We start from the raw sequence: 9,087 nt of genomic DNA on the forward strand, positions 1-9,087 counted from the left end.
CTCACTACTAGATCAGACTCATAGTGGTTCTCCTGTTTACAGCCTTCTAAATGCTGGGATTACAGACATGTGCCACCACGCCCAGTCTCAATCGCCATCTCAGCGCGTCCTAGGGGCGGGGCCAGCAACGCAGGCTCGGGTATCGAACCTCATCCCCTGAGCCTGCTTGCAGGCATTTTAATCCACTGAGTTTTTTGGCCGGCCCCATAAATGAAAACAATATTGCATCACTCATAGGAGGGCATAGCTTATTGTCCCAAAAAAGGGTTTGAAAGAGGCAAGGATGGTGCATGTTAATGAAAACATGTTCAACTCTTTGTTTAGCCAGGGAATAGGACCGTTGGATCCTGGGCAACTGTGGCACATTGCCATGTGCTTCAACACATGCTGACCTCAATTTTCACTTCTATACCCGACTTAGCTTCTTCCTGAGCTCCCTGACGCTTTCCATGGTACGTGGGGTGCAACTCACCTCAGCCGGCTTTGCCAGAGCACCACAGATGGGGCTTCAGCCTGCCAGCACTCAAGTGAACCCTGAGCACCTGCCACGGCACCACGCCACTAGGGGCTCAGCCACGGCCTGGGACAGGGTGACTACAGCTGCCTCCTTTCTCGTGGAAGTTGCAGGAGTTAGTCCTTGCAGCAATAGACACTCTGGGTTTGGCTTTGGCTTCCCTTTATGTAACTGCTCTGACAGAATTAGCATCCCTGAGCTCACAGAATGGATCACCTGTCAAAATGCTATTGCACACAGCTGTACTTCAGCCACTAGAGTACAGGCCAGAGTCGGGTTCAGGGTCACGAAATCCGTTGCTCTTAAGATTTCCCAGACCATCCAAATGTAACTGACTTAAATAAAGGGAGAAATATTCTTTTCAAGCTGCAAGTCCTGTGCCACTAGGTGGAAGTACCATGAGGGCTCAGTTAAGTTCTTCAGAATACTGTAAATACAGTTTAAAATAATTATCACGTTTCCAGTACATGCCATTGATCATCCTATGAGTGGGTCCTTGTGCATCTGTAGCCTTTTTCTACTTTTAATCCTGGTTTGCTTTCATCCCCTTCCCCCCATAATCCCTCATTTCCATACCTTGATTTTCATTCCTGTTGACATTATCATCAGCTCATGTTATAGAATATACTACTGACACGCACTGTGGTTAGCATGTTCATGTACACAGAGCATCTGCCATCTCCTTCGTTCCTCTTCCTCTCTGATTCACCCGTTGCCTCTGTTCCCTTGTGTCCTTTCCCTGTTGTGAAAAATCATGTCCTCACCCACTTCTGTAAATTCTTTTTTGTTTTCTTTATATGGATGAACCTGGAAAATCTAAAGCTGAGTGAAGTAACCAAACAGAAACCTGAATATTGTGCAGCACCTCTCATTTGGGTGAGGCAAGCTATGCTCTGAATCAGTACCCAACATATGGTAGGATTCCTCTCTGTGCTGGGTTCTTCAGCCCAGGAAAAGCTAGGTGGAATTTAGAATCGTGCAACTCTGCATTATCAAAGATTTACTTTTTGTTCTCATGATTTTATGGTCTGCTCTTCTTGAACTCATTTTCAGAATTTGAAAAGAAGGACAATGAGTCCATCAAACTCTATCTGAACACTCAAGATGGCCAAGTGGGATTCTCTCACCTCCAAGCCAACATGCTGCATAAGAAGCTAGGGGGGTCCTGGAGGTGACTGATCTAAACCAGCAAGGAACATTGGAGTAATGCCCTACAGTTGGCACAGAGAGAGCATCTGTGAATGTGGGGGATCTCCTGGTATGCAGTTTCAATTTTGATGAGGTCATTGTGAACCTACAGCTAAATCCAGGAGAAATTAGAACTTTCCCAGATCCTGTGTGATAAAAGTGTGTGTTATTCTGCCAATGTGAAGAAAGGAGACCTGCTGAGATGCTTGCTGAGAACACATGGAGCTGTACATTGTGTGCCCCTGTGCTACCTTAGCACAATATTGATTGCACTGCCACTAGTTAAATGTCATTAAATCTGCATGACCAGTTCAATATTTTTTATGTAATTAGTACAGGTCCACAGGGTCTCGCTATACAGATCAGACTCGTAGTGATCCTCCTGTTTTCAGGCTCCCAGGCTCTGGGATTACAGGCACACGCCACGACGCACAGTCTAAGTTCAGTAATGCTGCACGAATAGTAGACAACTCAATGGAAATGTTGCCCCTCATTCTGAGAAAAAGACAATGTGGTCCCCATTCTATGAAGGATCCTTCCATAGTAAGTTCAGCTCTAGGAATGTCCTTGGGCTGTTTCCAGCTATGACTGCTATGTGGTCCACTGCACTGAGTAGAGGTGACACACCCTGAGTGTCAGTGGGCCCATCCAATGGGCTCTCAGCTGGGCTAGCATAAAAGAGAGACAAAGACGAGGTCTGTCGCAGTGTTGGAGGCTCCAGTTTCCTCATCCACTGAACAGAGTCACCGAACAGGACTTCCAGGGAGCGCCCAGCTTTGGTAACTGAATCATGTTGTTTTGTGTCTCTTGTTCTGTGACCTCCAGCCTCTTGGGCAGTGCAGACTGGGCACTGTCTCCTCTGCGTCTTTCACACCTACTGTCATTGTGGGTTCTCTTGTTCTCATTATAACCTGCACCCAACCTCCAATTACTAACTAATATGTCACCAAGTATGTTGTTAACAAGTCAGTAATTCACTCTTATTGAGCCTTGGAAGAAGATGTAAGGATCATGGGGAATTATTGTACCTTTCTATGAGTTCAGCAAGTAGGGACAGTAACTGTTTCTTCAATGCTGTGTGTGTGTTTGTGTGTGTGATGTGTATTCTACTGGGTTTGCTCCTCTACAGTACCTTACTGGAGTCCAGTGGCAAGTTAACTTGATGGTATTACCTGACTCCCTGAAAGAATCCATGAAAAAATAATATGATCATGTGAGCTGGCACTTCTGGTCTTTTTTGCTCTGACTTTTTGAGCTTTATTTCAAAGGTTAAAGTCTCTTCATTTTGATCAAGTTAGGTAAATCCTGCAGCCTGTGATCTGCCTTCCTTTAGAGCTGGTTCTTCTTTCCCTGAAAGTTTTGCTTTTCTTTATCGTTCAAAAGAATATCACCAAATATTTTATTTTTTTGCCAATTATATCATAACTTCCAATAAATACACATTTAAAAATGTCCATTTTTTTCTTCTGTATCAACTGCAATTTAAGAAGAGCTTAGCTGACCTGTTACACTTTTGGACTTCTTAATTTTAGAATAGTATACTGCATTAATAAGATGCTAAATATTTGACTAAATCATCAAGTGAAATAGTCATGTATTAGCCTAGATATTTCAGACAAAGTGTAATGGAGAAATGTACCAGGTAAGAATGTGTGGGTAGGCTTTTACTGGAGGTGTCTTTCTTCTGAAAAACTTCTATTTCTCAATCTGAGATCTTTTAAGCTCTATAAAACTTGAGCAGCGGAGCAAGGCTTACGTACTAGAGTTGCAGTAAAAGTGTGGCTTTGGGAACTTTTTTATGAAAATTATCTCAGTAAAGATCAGCGCTGATGTGCACTCCGGAGACCTTGCCTTCCCCAGTAGGAACCTTTTTCCTCCCCTGGAGCTCCGTACATACACATGAAATTGAGAAATTATGAAATTAAGGCCTGTGAGAGTGGGGACCACTGGGCCCCGTCCTTCATGTATAGATTTATATCTCATTAAGTGGGGCCTACTGTAATTGAAATTTGAAAATGTATCTTATGTCAGCTCTACCTTGTGGACTACACAAATTGATTCCTCCACACTTCGGGACTTCACTTCTGCGAGAACAGTGGCAATCCTGAGAAGCCGTGGGTGGAATACCGACAGGTTCTGGGATAAGCGGAGCACTTTTGAGGAATGGAGTTATACAGATATTGTCATTAGATTTTCATAATGTAAACTAATAAAAATTAATACACAAAAATGCCTACGTCTATACTCCTGGATAGCACTTGCAAGCAAACACACATACCATGTGCCAGAATCCTAACAGTGAATTCGTTTTGCCTGTTGTGATGAAAGACTGATAGGAATGCTTTTTTCTGTATTATGTCAAATGTTTAGCAGTATTTCCTACATTGAACAAACTTGGGAAAATATTGGTTGAATTATTTTTATTTTATGAAATAGAAAGTAATTCACTTAAAATATTGAAAATAATTTTTTAAATAATCTATAAAATTGAATGCTGTCTCCTGCGAATTAGGAGTGGCCAGAGCCCCTTTTCTGTAAGGTAACAACGGCAGATGAGTGGAGCGATGCACGGATGGATCGTTAGAGGTGCAGAGCGGAGGGCAACTTTCGGGTGAGCACGGCCACAGGTGTACAGGACCGACGCCCAGGCACGCAGCGTATGTAGGGAGGGACGATCAATGGTAGCTGGATAGAAAGTCAGACAGGTGGCTAAGTGAATGTGTAAATACTTGTGACTAGACAGACAGACAGACAGACAGATAGCTGGAAAATAAGTGGGAACTTAGAGGAAGTTTGAATAGCTTCCTGTGTGCGTATTCTATTTAGAGAGCAAATGCATGCAGAGTTTGCAAAGCGATTGTGAACTTTGGTTCTGAAGTCAAGGAAATGGATGTGCTCCAAAAAGCTAGCAAAAACAAGGTATGAACATCAGCCCTTAGGTGTGCACAGAACTTGAGTGTAATACCCCATAATCAGTACATTATAATTTTTATCTTGAAAGCATTGTTAATGAAGAATATGCCATTCACAACTTATTGAAAATATCCTTTATGTTTTCATGTATGTTATAATGAAGAGACATTGTAACTTACAAGTGAGTAATTAACTTTTCAATGCATAAACACCATAACTTTTATCATTAAGAAATGTAACTTTATTAAAGATAATGCATTCCTAATATAAATTAAAATACCATTGTGATATATTTATTTTGAAGATTTTCTCTTTCTTTCTTTCTTTCTTCTTTCTTTCTTTCGTTCTTTCTTTCTTTTTTGTATTTTACTACAGGGTCTACAGGGTCTCACTATATAGATCAGACTCATAGTGATACACCTGTGTTCAGCCTCCCAAGTGCTGGGGTTGCAGGCGCGTGCCCCCACGCCCAGTCTCAATCGCTGTCTCAGCGCACCCTGGGGGCGGGGCCGGTACAGCAGGCAAATTGAAATATATATATATATATATATATATATATAATTTATGGAGAAAACGCCATAAAAATCTGCCAAGTCATGGCCAGCCAAATAGATCAGCTGATTAAAGTGCCTGCAAGCAGGCGCAGGAGTCAGAGCTTCCGTCCCTGGGCTTGTGGTGCCAGCTCAGCCCCAGGGGCGCGCTGACACAGGTAACGAGACTGGGCGTGATGGCATGCCTGTAATTCTAGCTCTTGGGAGGCTGTAAGCAGTCAGATCGCTATGAGTCCGAACTGGTAGTAAGACCCTGAACACCCTGTAGACCCTTCCCTAAAATACACAAAATCAATCAATCAATCAATCTACCAAACCCATTCTTAGTAATTATTTTTTTTTTTAAATTGAACAATGCATTATGATAAAGAGAAATGGAACATTCATATACTAAAATTAAAGCAGTAACAAATGTAGTAAAGAAAATACAAAATTTACAAATATCTACATAAAATATGCTTTTTGTCCTATTCAGATTTTGAGGTATCCTGCTCACAGAAAATATGCTGATGCAAAGCAACCATGAGACTTTGGAAAATTTTCCAGAGAACCTTAACTCTTCTGAGGTCGAAAAAATCACTAGACCTGCACTTGGTAGATATAGCTTGTGGCTTCTTCCTATTCTAAATGTCTACGAAAGTTACAACAACTTAAAATCTAAGAGAGGTTCTAAAGCCCATTTGTGTGACAGATTTTAATTTCTGAGAGAAGAAGCATTATAGAACAGCATCAGTCTCTCCACCCTGCCCCCCAGCTCTGCTTTCTTAAGAATCCCCACCTTCATGGTGCAGGCAAAAGGGAGATACCCAGGAGAAGGCAATGGAATCCTGACCCAGCTTTTAGATATCAGAACCAAGGAATCATCACTTGATATTGATGATTCAATGCATAATCATTCTTAAGGTAAAAATGATTAAAGATGAATTTTAAAAGATGTTAGTTTTGCTTACAGTTTCTAGTCACATCACATCTAAGATACAAAAGTCACACTAACAGCTATGGAAGAATGAAATGCCATAATATTTGTTAAAATTAACCCATTAGTCTGTCTAATTTGGGGAGGTAAAATTGAAATTGCAAGTGATATCTTACTTTGATGCATAGACATGCATAGTCAAAAATTGATTGCTAATTCCCTTCTATGCGCTATAATCCTGTCACTGAGAAAAATCAAAGAAGTGAATGGATCTGCTTATTTCAAGCAAGCTGACATTTTGAATTTTCCTTACAGTGAAATAAGGGAAGGCAGATTATCATGAGTTAATTGCAGTTTATGGATTGTATCTTTGAGAGTGGCAGAAATAATTTGGCAGAATTGTATTTCATTACATCACCTACAAGGTGTGTGTCCATATGCCTGTTTTCCCTTGAGAACAATGATTGTTTCTCTCTCTCTCCCTCTCTCTCTCTCGCTCGCTCTCGCTCTCGCTCTCTCTCTTGCTCTCTCCTCCATTTCTTTTAAGACTGAGTTCTCTAAGGTGTATGGTGGTATCTTGTAAATCTTAGACATTAACCCATATTCATGTATGCTAATGTTTTCTGAGCCTTTGAAACAACCCTACTACTTCCTCTTGAAGACCCTTTTTGCACCAAAATTAATTGTGGAAGAGTCCTGCTATAGCCTTTTTTTGTTTTTTGCAGAACCGGGGATTGAACTCAGGCCCTTGGGCTTGTCGGGCAAGTGCTTATTCAACTGAGCCACCTCCCCAGCCCAAGGATTTTGGGGGAGCCACTCAGGATGCCTCATGGCAGGTCTGGCTTGGCTTGAGGGTGAGGAGACCGAGTCACAGCATCCTGCTGCTGTAGCTTTGTGCTCAGTTTCTCCAAGTTGACAACCCAAAATCTCTAAACTAGGGATAATAATATATGTTACTGTGTACGTTACAGTAAGGAATAATGAGATAAAAGAACAAACTCCAAAACAAGTTGTAATACAATATGTAATTTTAAGAGCAATATAATATATGATCTAAGTGCAAAGAGGAAAATATAATCAGTGCATACCACATTACCAAAACCCACCCACTAGCTCATTCTCTTTATTCTATATGATATAATCAGTGCATACCACATTACCAAAAACCTACCCACTAGCTCATTCTCTTTATTCTATATGATATAATCAGTGCATACCACATTACCAAAAACCCACCCACTAGCTCATTCTCTTTATTCTATATGTTCATGCACTTGGAAACTTGTAATGCACATTTAATCTTGAAGGAGGAATTTTAAAATTGTTGATATAAGATTGTCCTTAGTAAAATACTATGCTACATATGCATACATAAGAAAATATAGAGAAATAAATATTTAGTTCAAGAAAATGACTTAAAATGTACAGGCCTTAGTAACTTTCAGTTTCACTAAATAAATTCCTTCCATTATAGCTACTATGCCTTCCTGAATATGAGGATAGAATAAAGGAAGAAAATACTAAATGATGTTAGAAATTGTGGGATGCATTCTTGTAACACTGCAACTTCTACCAGCTAGATCTTGGAAAGAATCCAAACAGCATTGCAACTTGTAGCAGCTTAATCTCAGAAACAGTCCAAATGTCCATCAAATAAAGAGACAAAAATATGTGATCTTTTTATACAAAGGAATACTACTCAACTATAAAGAAGGATAAGCTGGAGAACTTATGGGTAAATCGATGCAACTCAACAACATTCTCATAAGTGAAATAAATGTACATTTTCAAATATTATACATCTCCTTAGGCTGAGAATCTGAAAGAGTAAATATGTTGCAAAATGTACAATAGATATCATAAAATGGGAAGAAATTATTCAAATGGAAAGAGAAATGGGAGAGCAGAAAGAAGAATAGAAGGAATTGAAAAGCTATATATATATTATATATGTACATATATAATATATAATCTTAGTTCATTCAAAAAGGACTGTGCTAGTATTGTTTAGGTAATTAAATAGCATATCTTGTACTTTGACATATAACAATATGAAATGTTTTATCCAGTGTCAATCCCTTTATTTTCTTTTAAAATTTAATTGTAATTATTTTTTTCTTTAAAATAAAATTGACGTTATTGGACAATGATGGAAGTGGGCTAGGGTGAGACAGATGAATGCCTGACTATTCTATACATGAAATTGCCGTAGGTTTCTCAACCAACAATTGAACTTTGACGTGGCTCGTCTGGCCAGCCCTTCACCGGCGAAGTGCGTTTTCCGCCGTGCTCACCACTATGGAAGGCCAAGGGAGAGGTACGTGCAACATTCAGAGTTGCTGTTTTCTTCAGCACTCCCGTGTGGTTAATGTGAAAGTTTGGCTAGTAACAAAAGACTTATGTTTCATGGGTATTAGAAGAGCTATCTAATTATTGTTCTGGAAAGCAACTGCACAGAAAACAGTAGTTTCCAAGATGCTCAAAGGGTGCAGTTAGTCAGAACGTGGTGGTGCGTGCCTGTAATCCCAGCACGAGGGAGGCAGAAATCAGGAGGATCACTAAAGTCTGCTCTGTGTAGTGAGACCCTGCGCGTGTGCGCGCACACACACACACAGTAATAATAATAAAAATAAGACAACCCTCAAAGGGTGCAGTCTTCCTTGTTCTGGCGGTGGCGGACGTCTTTTGCCGCGGCTTCATGGAGGTGCGTTTTGGGGAGGGTGCTGCAGGCAACAGGCTGAGAACACAGTCTGGCCAGGCATCCTTCTTTGCCCATGCAGACCCCAGATCAAGGAATTAGCTAGTGCTGCAAGCCAGCAATAATAATGAAGGGATGTTCTGGGCTGGAATCAATGGGAAATGTCAATGGGCCCTAATGGCACAACTCCTGAAGGTCTACATTAATATTTTCTCATTTTCTGGTTCATCACGTGACCTGGATAACTTGAATGAACTTAATGAAACTCTCAGTTCAGCAGCAAAATTCAGGCAGGGCTGGCAGATGT

The sequence above is a fragment of the Octodon degus genome, unplaced genomic scaffold (assembly GCF_000260255.1).
Source record: "Octodon degus isolate 3935 unplaced genomic scaffold, OctDeg1.0 scaffold00325, whole genome shotgun sequence".
NCBI lineage: Eukaryota > Metazoa > Chordata > Mammalia > Rodentia > Octodontidae > Octodon > Octodon degus.